This window comes from Malania oleifera, chromosome 6, assembly GCF_029873635.1.
Source record: "Malania oleifera isolate guangnan ecotype guangnan chromosome 6, ASM2987363v1, whole genome shotgun sequence".
In the NCBI taxonomy this organism is placed as follows: Eukaryota; Viridiplantae; Streptophyta; class Magnoliopsida; order Santalales; family Ximeniaceae; genus Malania; species Malania oleifera.
The window spans coordinates 94198336-94213763 of record NC_080422.1 but is presented as its reverse complement, the minus strand read 5'-3'; the positions used below and the strand labels follow the sequence as shown (position 1 = coordinate 94213763).

The following is a 15428-nucleotide window of genomic DNA, read 5'->3' as shown; positions in this document are numbered from 1 at the left end:
TTGGCCATGCCTGCTTCCTTTCCATGAATCTCTTCTATCAAAATCATGCTGACGAATTTATTAAAATTCAACTTTGATTTTACTGCGGAACTACTGATCGCAGTAATAATACCTTTCCAACTCTCAGGCAACTGACTAAGAATCAGTAAAACATAGATCTCACTATCAAACTTGATTTCAATTGAGGCGAATTGATCCGACAGCTCGTTGAAATTATTTAGATATCTACTAAAACTTTACCTGTAGACATGTTTATGATAAATAACTTCTTCATTAAGTGTACCTTATTGACAGCTGATGACTGCTCATACATGTTAGAGAGCGCATCCATAAGAAATTTGGTGGTTGTCATGTGCTTGATATTAAAGGCAACAGACTTTGTTAACGTCATCCTGATAGCTCCGAGAACTTTTCGATCAAGCAACTCCCCCTCGTTCTCCTTCATAGAATTTGGCTTTCCCTTCAATGTAAGTGCAACTCCTTACCAAACAAGCAGTCCTCGATCTACATTTTTCAGAAGTCGAAGTTGGTGCGGTTAAATATCTCGATCTTTGAGCTATTTTTATTCGACATCTTGATTCATCGATCTAGAGATGGAATCAGCTCAAATGGACAACACAATTGGATTCAGTACGACTGGAAACTTTAGAAATGGTTTAAGTCGTTCAAAAAACGGACTTGAAATAACTCTGAAAACCTGGTCAAACCTTCTGGTCAAAATCGGTCAGCTTTTCGTTAAACTTAATGGAATATACTCCCACTTAACAGAATATTTTGACGTTGTTACTGACGACGTTAATTAACGTCGTTAACTAACTGTTGACGTGACAAGTGGGACTCGGTGATGACGTGGCAAGTGAGGCCCGATGATGACGTGGCGCTGCCGTGGCAAGTGGGGCCCAGTGATGACGTGGCGCTGACATGGCATTGGGGCCTTGTGTTGACGTGTCTGCTGAGGTGGTAGTGGAGCACAATGATGATTGTGCTAAATTACACTAGGTAAATTTTCAAGGAACTAAGGGGGACACAATGGACCACTTAAGTCTCACTTTCTTAGACAAAATTTCCTTAGACAAGTAATTAGTACAATATAGCTCATGAGACCTCCGATTTGGCAACTTTGCTCCGATGTGACAATTTTGCTCTAATTTGGCGACTTTGCTCTGATCTGCCTCTGATACTACTTGTTAGGGATCTAGGAACAATAATCACACACACAAGCAAAATAAGCACACAAAATAAGAACACCAGGTTTACGTGGTTTGGTCTAATCTGACCTATGTCCACGAAGCACACTGAACATACTATAACCTGAGAGAAAAACAAGAGGAGGAGATACACACTCAACTCAACTCTTCTCACACTTTTCTCTCTCTCGCCTTCAATACTCTCACACTCCTCACTCACTCACTTCACTATATTCACATTCACGTACAATTGCTTCATTATATAGCTATATTGAAAGGATAGGAAAGGAAGGGAGTAATTGAGATATTTAATGGGTTATTTTAGCACGCGGGCATTATCATTCCAGTGCATGAAAGCTGGCTCCTCCGTGACTCATTTTCATCTACAACTCATCCTTTTCAAGGCCATTTAATTTTTCGTTTCTATTTAATTCGTTTCCATTTTCTCCATTTCCATTTTAGCTTTAACATATTGATTCTCTCAATTTGAGCTTATTACAAAAATTAAACATTCTCAATACAATTACTTTTGTTTCCTGCATTTTTGGAAAGAAAAAAATGATCTAATTTTCAATCAAAAGGTATAGAATTTCCAGCAAATGATCAATAAAGCAGGTTCTACTCTTTCTTTGATTTTTTTTTTAAATTTTAATACTTTTGAGAAGGACCATGGATATATTCAAGATAAATTTATGACTCAAAGTTTATCTTCTAGCTCTTTGATGTAATGTTCTTATAATACGATTATCTATTGTGATAATGCTTTTTTTTTTTGATTCCACGACCATCATTAATCGTAAAATAAAAATTGCAAAATTTTTGATTTTTCAGAGACTTCAAACTTTTTGCCTCTTAGAGTGTATTAAGCTAAAGCTTTGAGCAATACGAAATAGGGATGCCTTGCTCCGTATCATCAAGGAAAAAAGTGGATTTTTATCATTATTTTGTCTTATACTAAAAGAGTCCTGATCATATCGTATCATTGAAGAAATTATTTTTTATGCAACTTAGTTATAGGTAATATTTGCTCATTATTAATAGAAAATTCAATTCATTTACTCATTATGTTACTAAATCAATCCTAATATCCCCTATGGATTATATTTCTTTTGGACATAAATGTTTTGTGTTTTTATATAATTAAAGATATTCCTTAATTCCAAAAAAAGAAAATAAAAAAAAACAAATAGAATGGAATTAGTATTCATGTGCATTTCTTTAACAGTCCTAGCAGCCTTTCTTCCGCCCCCGCTATAGTCGCTAGCTCTCCTCTCTCCAGAAACCCCATAACCGTGCTAGCGGAGCTTCATCTCTCCAAATTCCTTTTTGTCGGATCTTCGTCGGTTCATTTCTGGTGTATATAAGTTCTAGGGCTCGACTGCCTTCTCCTTAGGACTCCATTTTCATCCCTAGAGCTCAATTTCTCTCTCTTTCAGCTTCGGGTTCTGTATTTTTGTTTCGACGAAGAAAGTGTTTCACGGTCGCTGGTCTCGCCAGGCGATCTGAAGCAGATTAGGAGAAACTCCAAATCGAGGTCTGTGTCTCTGCTCCTTACTCAATCCCATCTTGCTCTGGGTTTTGTAATCTTTGCTGGCCTGTTGTAACATATTGTACGCCTTTGGAATTAGGTTTACAGTTCTAGGGACAGTGTTTTACTATTATTATTATTATTATTATTGTTGTTGTTGTTGTTGTTATTATGTGGGTGTTCATGATTCCAAAAGCGAGCATTTGGAGCTGTTTGTTTATGGTACTATGATGTTTGGCGGCGCTTGTTTACTGGTGGGGCGTAGAGTTAGGATTCCAGTTGTTCACTAGAATCTAGAATACAAATAAAAAAATAGGTAGATTTTTGTTGAATGAAACAACACAACAAAGATGTTCCAGATGTTTTATTTACTTGGATAGTGATACAAATAAATAGCTCCCATTATGCTTTCCAAAGCAGAGTCCAAATGCAAACAATGCCCATTTAAGCAAACCCACAATTCATAAAACGGGAGACTATATGCTGACTTCAATCAAAGTTGTGAGCAATGTAATTTGTATGTATAGAAAACAAATTAATCTAATACATGATTATTTACGTGACATGTTTTTCAGATAATTTAGTGAGTGAAGGGCAATTCTAAATCCCACCATTCTTTGATGCAAATTTTCTGCTGCAGCCATTAAGATATTCATTATTCAAATGTAGTGACGATTAGCCTTGAAGAAACTGAATTTAACATCATAAGTTGTTAACATGGCTTATTGGATGATTAAATTTCCATACATAGCTTGATAATTAATACACACAACAATAGAATGATTACATTGACATTCATATTTTGTTCCATGTGACTGCATTACTAGATGATCATAGTTTGTATGATTCTGCAAAATTTGAGGCAGATGGAGCTGATCCCATGCAGATCCGGACAAGTTTAATGCTGGAATATATGGGATGTCAGTTCATTCTGGGTTTTGAGAGAAATAGGGGAGGATTCTCTAGTACTTTTGAGTTTGGAGAAGATAGTTTAGTTTGTGCATCTAAGATATTTCAAAGCTCTTTGGGTCAGAAGTTGGTAGGCTGGGCTAATGTAATTGAGGCAAATTATGGTGATATAATTGTTTAATCTGAAAACAAACTGTCCTGGTAGTGAAGCTATAATGCCAATCACTTGCACCCACCCCATATACCTTTGAAATTATGAAAATAATCACATGCTTTAACAGATCCATATGTGAATTTATCCATGGACTGGAGTTTGGAGACAAGCATCAGTACATGAAGCTGATATTACTACTCCAATAACCAAGCTTGGTGTATCATTTGTTGAAAAGGTTGCTAATTAGTTTATGGAGAGTCCCAAGTACTGGGATGATTGGATCTTTCGGTATCTCAAGAGCTCTCTTTGTAAAGGGTTGATGTGCAAGTGCACCACATGTAGCTTTGAAATTACGAAAACAATCACATAGCCCCTGTTGCAGAATTTGGCTCATAAATAAATAATATTTTTGGCAAGATTGGTATTTGGAGTTATATGTGATCACGAGAAATTAATGGTTAAAATAAATAAATAAAATGGCACACACAAAACACAGGAGATTTACGTGGTTTAACAGTGTGTCTACTCCATGGGTGAAGACGGATCAGAAATATCCACTAAAAATAGTAAAGTACAAAATAATGACAACTTACACTCTCGAACCCAAAACTCAAATACACTCAATAATCCTTACAGGATAGTATACAAAATTGGGTGTACAATATTTATCAGAATATTACACTGATTTTGGGATGATCTCTTTGAACTGCAAGCATGCCCTTTTATAGTCATTCGGACATACTCAAAATGCAAACCGCTGGCTGGCATGTGAATCTGCTAGCAACATGTATGAACTTCATGTCCGCTAGCAAATGGCAAACATGAGCAAGTATGGGCAGACATGGGCTTGGACATGGGCAACAGATGGGTATGGACATGGGCAGCTCACTGCCCCATGCGACCTGCTCCAACAATTCTCCCTCTCTAGAACATATAGGGAGAAAGCTGCAAACCACAACTTCCCCGTAAGGGAAAAACAAAACTATCGATTCAATCTTCACTCATGGAGTAGGCACACTGTTGAACCATGTAAATCTCCTGTGTCTTGTGTGCGCCATTTTATTTATTTATTTTTACCATTAATTTCTCGTGATTATATATAACTCCAAATTCCGATCCTGCCAGAAATATTATTTATTTTTGGGCCAAATTCCGCAACACAAATTGGTATCAGAGCTATTTTTAGTTTTTTGATATCTATTTGGAGTTTTCCCAAAATGTCTGCCAAATATGAGATCGAGAAATTTGATGACAAAATCAGTTTCAGTTTATGGCATGTTAAATTGCATGCCATTTTAGGCCAACAAGGACTGCAAAAGACACTTTGGCCATGAGAAAAATTGCCTGAAGAAACGGGAGCAGATAGCAAGGCTCCAACTGCGACCACAACGGCAGTCTCGACCACAACGACCATTCTGATGAAAACAGTGTCGGCTACGGAGCTACCAGAAGTAGACCAAAAGGCTCACAGTGCAATTATTCTCAATTTATTAGACAAGGTTTTATGCGAGGTTGTGGAGGAAGACGACGTGTTGAAAATGTGGCAAAAGCTCGAGAGTCTCTACATGATGAAGTCTCTAATGAACAGGTTGTACCTTAAACAAAATCTTTACACACTACGGATGAAAGAAGGTACGCCTATTAAAGAACACATTGATGAATTTAACTGGGTAAATATGGATCTAAGAAATGTTAAGATTAAAATTGATGATGAAGATCGAGCCATTATTTTATTATGTTCATTGCCCCCTTCCTATGTGCATTTTGTTACCACTTTGGTCTATGGTAAAGACTCCATTAGTATGGAAGATGTTAAGGCATCTTTAAATTCGCAAGAATTAAGGAAAAAGGTTTCTAGTAATAATACCGAAGAAATTGGGGACAGTCTTATTGCGAGGGGGAGGAGTCAAAATAAGGGATTTGTAAATAGAGGCCGATCTAAATCTAGATCAAAGAAAAATATTGAATACTTCTATTGTCACAAGAAGTGGAATTGTCCTAAACTAAAGAAAAATAACAAATTAGATCAAAAAGACAATAAGAATGAAAATTCTTCCGTTGTTGTCAGAGTTGTAGAAAATAAATCTTCAAATGCAGAATATGTTCTTTCAGTTACCGTTGCTGATTCTAGTTTAGAAAATGAGTGGATTCTTTATTCGGGTTGTTCCTATCATATGTGTCCTAAGAAAGATTGGTTTACCACATATCAATCAATTAATGGAGGTACTGTCTTGATGGGTAATAACATGGTGTGTAAAATTGTTGGAATTGGTACAATTCAAATTAAGATGTTTGACAGTGTTGTAAGGAATTTGACAGATGTTTGACATGTTCTGGAGTTGAAGAAGAATTTTTGTAGGTACTCTTGATGCTATTGGCTGTAAGTTTTCAGCTCAAGGTGGAGTATTGAGAGTTTCAAAAGGTGCACTAATTGTGATAAAAGGAAATAGAAGAAATGGTCTTTATTTTTTGCGGGGGCAATACAGTTTATGGCTTTGCTTCAATTTCTTCATTAGTTGACTCAGATTCAGACACTACTCTGTTGTGGCATATGCACTTGGGTCATATGAGTGAGAGGTGCATGACTGAATTGAGTAAACGTGGTTTACTTTGTGGACAAAAGACGGGCAAACTTGACTTTTGAGAAAATTGTGTTTTTGGTAAACATAAGAGAATTAAATTCGGTATTGCAGTGCATAGGACCAATGAAACTATGGATTATATCCATTCTAATCTTTGGGGTCCTTTACAAGTTCCCTCTCTCAGTGGTTCTCGGTATTTACTGACTTTTATTGATGATTTTTCCCATAAAGTTTGGATTTATACCTTGAAGAATAAAAATGATTTGTTCGGAAAATTTAAGGAGTGGAAGGTCATGATAGAAAATCAGACTGGTAAAAAGGTGAAATGTTTATGGACTGATAATGGTTTAGAATTCTGTTTAGGAGAATTTAATGAGTTTTGCATGAACGAAGGCATCGTTCGACACCGTACAGTCTAGGGCATTCCATAGCAAAATGGAGTTGCAGAACGCATGAACAGAACTCTTTTGGAGAGAGCACGTTGTATGCTCTTTACTGTAGGTTTGCCAAAGAAATTTTGGGCTGAAGCAGTCAACACAGCTTGTTATCTAGTGAACAGGTCTCCATTGACTGCTATTGAATGTAAGACACCTAAGGAGTTATGGTCAGGTAAACCTACTGATTATTCTTGTTTAAGAATTTTTGGTTGTCCAGCCTATGCTCATGTTAATGAAAGGAAATTGGAGCCTAGAGCCAAGAAATGCATCTTTCTTGGATATGGACAATGGGTGAAAGGATATAGGTTGTGGTGTCCTGATCCTAAGTCACCCAAGTTTCTAAACAGCAAGGATGTCACTTTTGATGAATCTTTTATGCTTCACCAGAAAAAGGATTCTTCTGATACAGGTTGTAGTGAAAGTGACAAACATCAGGTGGAGTTACAGTTTGATGTTTCAAAGATGATGCTTGAAGCATCGACAGATCAGCCTACTGAGGAGGAGGAGGTGCAACATGAAGAAGCACAACCACTGCAACAGGACAATATTGCTGTTTGGAGACAGCGCAGACAAATTAAGACACCCGAGAGGTATGCTTATGCAGATTTAGTTGCTTATGCTTTGTCTGGGGCAGAATTCATTGAAGAGGATGAGCCTTCCACGTACTGCTGCTATGACTAAAGAGATCGAGTCTCTTCATCAAAATCAGACATGGCAGCTAGTTAAACCACCAAAGGGTCAAAAGGTTATTGGCTGCAAATGGGTTTTCAAAAGAAAAGAAGGAATTCCTGGAGTTGAGGATACTAGGTACAAGACACGTTTGGTAGCAAAAGGCTATAGTCAAAGGGAAGGTGTAGACTTCAATAAAGCTTTCTCACATGTGGTAAAACATACTTCAATTTGTGTTTTACTTGCTTTAGTTGCCTTATATGATCTAGAGTTTGAATAGCTTGATGTAAAAACTGCTTTTCTTCATGGTGACCATGAAGAATAGATTTACATGCATCAACTTGAAGGTTTTGTTGTCCAGGGAAAAGAAGACCATGTTTGCTTGTTGAAAAATTCACTGTATGGCTTAAAGCAATCTCTAAGACAGTGATATAAGCGATTTGACTCGTTTATGATTGATCATGGTTGTTGTAGAAGTAATTATGATAGTTGTGTGTATTTCAAGAAACTCTTTGATTATTTGTTCATATATTTATTGTTATATGTTGATGATATGTTAATTGCTGCTAATAACATGTCAGAAATTTCTAAATTGAAATCTTAACTCAACTATGAGTTTGAAATGAAAGACTTAGGTGTAGCTCGAAAAATTTTGGGTACGGAAATTTACCGTGACCGTCAAGCTGGAAAATTTTCTTCATCTCAGAAAACATTATATTGAGAAAGTGCTTGAGTGGTTTGGGATGGAAACTTCCAAGCTAGTTTGTATACCACTTGCTACGCATTTTCTCTTATCAACGAAATTGTCACCACAGACTAATGAGGAGAAGGAGCATATGTCATGTGTTCCTTATGCTAGTGCTGTTGGTAGTCTTGTTTATGCCATGGTATGTACCTGTCCTGACATTTCACATGCAGTTAGTGTTGTTAGCAGGTACATGGAGAATCCAGGAAAAGGACATTGATAGGCTGTGAAATGGATATTGCGGTATTTACGGGGTACTTCAGATGTTGGTATGATATTTGAATGTAGTAGCGTTGACACTTCTAAAAGTGTCGTTGGTTTTGTGGACTCTGATTATGTAGGCAATTTGGACAAGAGGAGATCCCTAACTGGTTATATTTTCACCCTATTAGGATATGCTATTAATAGGAAAGCAACTTTACAACCAACTGTTGCTCTTTCCACTACTAAGGCAGAATATATGACACTGACTAAAGCAGTGAACGAAGCCATTTGGTTTAGAGGTTTGGTTTTTGATTTGGGATTACAACAAAATTTAACTGTTGTTTACTGTGATAGCTAGAGTGCAATATATTTGACCAAAAATCAAATGTATTACGAGCGGACCAAACATATTGATGTTAGGTTTCACTTTGTTCGTGATATTGTATCTAACCATTTTATTAATGTTGAAAAAATTGATACAACTGATAATCCAGCAGATATGATGACAAAGCCTGTTATGACGATCAAGTTCAATTACTGCTCAAACTTGATCAGTGTTCGCAAGTCTTAATTCCTATTTGGAATTTTTGGTGAAGATTGAATCAATAGTTTTTTTTTTCCCTTACGGGAAGTTGTGGTTTGCAGTTTTCTCTTCATATCTGCTGGAGGGGGAGAATTGTTGGAGCAGGTCGCATGGGGCAGTGAGCTGCCCATGCCCATCTATTGTTCATGTCCAAGCCCATGCTTGCCCATGCTAGCCCATGCCTGCCCATACTTGCCCTTTGCTTGCGGACGTGAAGTCCATACATGTTGCCAGTAGATTCATGTGCTAGCCAGCGGTTTGCATTTTTTGAGTATGCCTGAATGCTTATAAAAAGGCATGTTTGTAGTTCAAAGAGATCATCCCAAAATCAGTGTAATATTCTGATAAATATTGTATACCCAAATTTGTATACTATATTGTGAGGATTATTGGGTGTATTTGGGTTTTTGGTTTGAGAGTGTGAGCTGCCATTATTTTGTACTCTGCTATTTTTAGTGGATACTTCTGATCCGTTTTCGCCCGTGGAGTAGGTACACTGCTGAACCACGAAAATCTCCTATGTCTTGTGTGTGCCATTTTATTTATTTATTTTTACCATTAATTTCTCGTGATCTTATATAACTCCAAATTTCAATCCTGCTAGAAATATTATTTATTTTTGGGCCAAATTCCGTGACAGCCCCAAATTTATGAAAACAAACACATGTAAAAATTTCAAGTGACAAAAGTATCCTAGAAATCAACACACAAATACACACACACACACACACACACACACACACACGTATACATATACAAATATACTATATTATATATATTATATGTCATATGTATATATTATGTATTGTGTTATATATATATACATATATATACATATTATATATATTATATGTCATATATATATATATATATATATATATATATATATATATATATAGACACGCACATATATATATGTATATACATATATGTATATATATATGTATATATTGTGTTATGTTACACACACACACACACACACACACACACACATATATATATATATATGTATGTATGTATGTATACATATACATATATCTATATATATATATATACACATATATATAAATAAAAATTGAAATATTTATATATTTTACCATACAAATAACTTAAAACTTACAAAATACAACTGAAACTTATAAAATATAAGGAGAATAACAATTTGCTTGTCGAGGATTGTTATGAGGAAGTACTCAAAGCACTCTCTAAACCTTAACAAGACTTTGCAAGATTCCTCCTTATACACACATCTTATCTATTTAAAGCAATTGGAACAATTATTGAGGAATCTTTCCTTTTCAAAGTATAATGATGGAGTCTTGAAAATAATACTTCTTATGAAAGCGCATGCCACTTTTTATGGAAGCACATGCTATATTGAATCTTTTAAATCAAAATCAAAATAATCTTCTTTGATTGGTGGAGCAGCAATGCTTTAGAGTTGCATCACGTGTTTTGTTGAAATGTCGGTAGTTGCATTTGAAAAAGTGGAAATTTTCAGTTTTTAGGGATTGTTTGGAACCACTAATGCAAAAGTACTTTTTAGAAAAAGTGCTGAATTTTATAAGTGCTGAACTAGAAAAGTGCTAAAAGTTTTAAGGGATGTTTGGTTGTGTTTAAAATATGTGGTATTTGGACACTTACTTTTATTATAGGGTGCTATAAGATTTTTTTTAAACATATTTTAAATTACAAATATTAATATTTTTTAATTAAAAATTTCATTAGTAATTATTTTAATTATTTATAATTAAAATTTAAATATTTTCTATCAAAAAATAAAATAATATTATTATTTTTAATTAGTTTTTAAAGTATATTCATAACATATTACTATCATATTGAATTATGATAAAAATAATATTATTACTTAAATTTAAAATTTTAATTTATTTAATGTTAATTTAAATTAATAAATAATTCTTGTTTAATCTAGAATTGAATTATAATAACTAATATGTATTTTTAAATGTATTTAAATAAGAATATTAATATTTTTATAATTAAAAATTTAAATGATAATTATATTTTTTTTCTAATTAAAATTTAAATATTTTTTATTAACTAAAATAATATAATATTATTAATTAATTAACAATAATCTTGTTATTAATGTATATTTATAACATATGGTTATTACATTAATTTATGTTAAAAATAGTATTAATAACTAAATTAAAAAATTAATATATTTGATATTAATTTAAATTTATAGATGGTTTTTTTAATCATTCTAGAATTTAATTATATTTTATTAAGAATTAATAGGTTATAATGCATAATACAATAATATATGATTAATTTTTAATTAACAATTTAATTAATTATTTTAACTATTATTTTAATTAATATTTAAATATTTTTACTAAGTAAAAAATTAAAATATTATTTTCTGATTAATAATAATCTTGTTCTTAATATGTATTTATAACATATAATTATCATATTAATTTATGTTAAAATAATATTATTAATTAAATTACTAATTTTAGTTTTTAATATTAATTTAAATGCATAGATGGTTTTTTCTTTTTTATTTCAAAAATTTATTATGTTTCATTAATAATTAATATATTATAATGTATAATAAAATAATATATGTTTATCTTCTAATGTTTTTTTTAAATTATAAAATAGTCACTAAATTTTTTTATATTTATAAAATTGACCCCGCCTATGAACTGTCTTACTTATAAGTGGCCAAAAGCTATCCTAGATTGCTTCTTAAAATTCACTTAAATAGTTCTTAAAACATTGGTTCTGGAAAAGCACTTATTGCAATACATGTTTGTTGTAGTGCACCAAATGCCACTTTTTTGTAAAAGTGTTTATAAGCACTTTTTTTTTAAAGAGCTCCTAGACGGGGGGCTTAAAAAGTTGATGTTGATGTAGAATCTTTAGCTTTTGAAAAAGTTTGCTAGTTGATTTATTGAATCTAAGAAAATCTTCCTCTATTGATCTTGAGCGTCTTGAAGATTATCTTTGGATAATTAAATTTATTAGTAACTTCCAAAGGTTGAAAGAGATTCCTTAAGAATGGTCTTATACTCTTCTTTTAAAGAGGCAGCTACTAGCTTAGCTTGAAGATGACTTTTTAAATTTAAGAAATTAAGTTGTTATTGATTCATTAGTGACTTTGGTGGAATTGAAGAATTTCCTAATTCTTGAATTAACTTCTGGATATTAACAGAGTTGAGACAACCAAGGTTAGACACGTTTGCCAACCATTTGATTCCGAATTGGCGAGCAAGAGAGTAGACAGAATTGAATTCTTGAATATAATCCTAGCATAATATCCATTGAACTTTGAACTGGACAAAAACTTGTATAGAGTTTTGCATTTGGATCTTTGATCATTATTTTCTGTTGAAAGATTTGCAGGCTGGCTTTGACAAACACTGGGAAGATTTGTTCGGTGTCACCAAAATAAACACACCATTCGTAAAGCCACTTTGGGATTGTCTTCTGAAAATTTTGTTTTTCCAAGTGTGATTGAAATTTCAAGAATAGATCGTGTTATACCATGCATTTTTATAATCTATGTAAGTATATTCTTGAGGTTGAAAAGGTTTTGAGAAATTTTTGATTCCAATCTTGCAGAGTTAAGATTTTTTGAATCTTGACTATGCAATAAGCAACCCATTTCTCATTTGTTTTATCAAAATGTTTTTTGAGGAGAATGGATCCAATGTTTACAAGTATAAACACGTAGAATTGTTGAGTCTTTCAGCTCTAGAAGAAAATGGAAGTTGGGTGGAAAGATTTTTTGGGCAATTTCTGAGTTTGATCTAATGGAAAATTCTAGTTTAATAGTTGAAAGGACCATTACTGAATCTTTTTTGATGTATTGAGGTTTGGAATAATTGGTCGATGCATTAAGTGGGGGTTGAGAAATACTTCGAAAGGCTTGAGAGAAATTTGACAGGGCAGTTGAAGGGGATGTGGTTTTGTTGTTGAGGATTTCAAACCTTGACAGGGTGACGAAAGGTATATTTGGCTTGGTTGAAGGTTTAGATGGAGATGGTGTTTGAATAGCATAATCATCGGCTGATTGAATATTGACGCTATCCTGTTGCTTTGAAGAAGTTTGGCCCTTTGAAGGGCCTTTTCCTGTTGCACTCATTACTCCATATTTAATTTCAATTTTCAACGATCCAGGCGTAAAATGGTATTAGAGCCATCTTACATGTTTTAACTGCTTTTGAATTTTATAATGAATTGATAATTTATTTATCAAATCTAATTTGTGTCCAGACTGTTTAGGTTAATGCATTGAATCTTTTGTTGGTGTCTAGCATTGGTCAGCCTTGGAAATCCGTTGGTCAGCCCATTGTGTTGTAGGGTGGCCCGGTGGTGGTCTCGTTAGAGGCATTAGGTTCAATAGATGTTGGCTTAAATAATCTGTAATACAATTTTAGGCAAGATGAATAAGTTAATTAAAACTTTGTTAAAAGGATCAAGTAGTGAAAGTAAGAATAACAATGAAAATCAAATAGAAAATCTAAAAGAAATACTTAAGCAATTCAATAATATAGATCAAATAGAAGAAAGATTAAAATTTTTTGAAGAAATTCAAAAACAAAATAATCAACTTACAATATCTATCAACAATGTAGGAAAATACCTTCAAAGTTGGAATGTATGTTGAGGATAAAAAATGTTAATTATAAGGCAATGCCAACTTCAATAGAAGTAGGATGTCTTCTTCAATCACTTAAAGAAATTATGGTAATATTCCAAGCTAACCATGAAAATTCATCAGTCTTAGTACAAAAAGTTCTTCCATGGGATCAATTAACTCAAGCAACCACTTGGGATTGGAGTTACCTTCATATACCCAAGGCTATTCAAAATAAAGAACCAATGATAGTTGAGGACCCTGAGGATGGGTTTATAATGATAGAATTCCTAAAAGAAAATAGTGAAGCCTCAACTTCGAAAAAATCTTTAAGCTCTCAATTCAACTACACTCTAGCTAGAAGAAGTTTAAGATCAACTTGTAGTGAGTATGAATTAAGAGCAGTAAATTTCAAGCCAAATGTTTCAAAATCTATTTACCGAAGAACCTACTCGGTAAAGACAACTCAAACAACTCAAGAGTCATCCCCAACATCTCCAACACAATCTCAAATTCTAGATGAAGATCAAGTTCCAAAACATTTATATGTAATCTCAAAAGAAAGCGAAAGATTTCAAATAAAAGAAAAGGAACTCCAATAAATATTCTTAGATGAGGATGACAAATTAGAAAGAGAAAATCTATTTGCAAAACATACTCAAGAAGAATTAGAAGAGCTACAAGAACTATGGTATCAATATATGAATAGAATTCAATGGAATATTGATTTTTTCACATGGTATGAATGTATTTACACCCCATTTGATTATAAATCAATTACTATTTTAAGTAGGTAATGTTTTGAAACATGGAAAATATCTAATTATAAAGTTACTACATCAATTCATCCTCCATTAGAAGAATTTAGATTCAATATAGAAAATACTGAACTAATTGCATCACCCTTCAAAACAATAAATAAAAAAAATCGGATTCAAATCCAGCATCAATAAGAGATGTTATAAATATTCAAAATCAGAATTATTCAAATCAAATACTCTACACTATGTTGGAACAATTAACAAGAATTGAAGGAAAATTGGACAGTAACCAATTTTCTAAAAATTCGGGGTTGGGGGGGGGGGGGATGAGATTATAAAACCCTTCTTTATTCCTACTAAAGTACCAAAAATCAACTAATTTACTTTAAAAAACTAGATACAATTTATACTTGTGGACGCTGGATACATTTTCCTCAAAAAACATTTTGATAAAACAAATGAAAAATGGGTTGCCTATTGCACAATCGAGATTCAAAAAATCTTAACTTTGCAAGACTGGAATCAATCCATACGTATGGGAAAAAAATTTTCAAAAACTTTTTAACCTCAAAAATATACTTAGATAATAAAAATGCGTGGTATAACACGTTCTATTTTGGAAATTTCAATCACTCTTAGTTTTTCCATTTTAAAATTTTTTTTCAGAAGACAATCCCAAAGTGATTTCATGAATGATGGGTTTATTTCAGTGCAACCAAATAAATCTTCCCAGATTTTGTCAAGGATAGCCTACAAGTCTTTTAATAGAAAATGATGATCGAAGATCTAAATGCAACACTCTACAAGTTTTTTGTCTAGTTCAAAGTTCCATGGATAATATGCTAGGAGTTATATTCAAGTAAAAGAATTCAATTTTGCATACACTCTTGCTCGACAATTTAGAATTAAATGGTGGGCAAACATGCCTAACCATGATTGTCTCAACTCTGCCAATATCGAGAAGTGAATTCAAGAAGCAGGAAATTCTTCAATTCCACCAAAGTCATTAATAAATGGAGAACAAGTTAATTTCTTAAATTCAAAGTGTCAT

The 15428-nt window shown here is 33.1% G+C and overlaps 1 protein-coding gene across 5 annotated transcripts in view; it reads left to right on the top strand.

The window, feature by feature from the left end:
- The first annotated feature begins 2264 nt into the window (after window positions 1–2264).
- LOC131157088 (DNA-directed RNA polymerases II and IV subunit 5A-like) overlaps window positions 2265–15428 on the top strand; it is a 49989-nt gene continuing 36825 nt past the window's right edge. For 2 of the 5 annotated variants that reach the window (XM_058110970.1, XM_058110969.1), the window contains exon 1: window positions 2265–2721. The gene's annotated coding sequence lies outside the window, so the exon portion shown is untranslated. The remainder of the gene's footprint in view (window positions 2722–15428) is intronic. The other 3 variants (XM_058110968.1, XM_058110972.1, XM_058110971.1) reach the window with 2 other exon arrangements.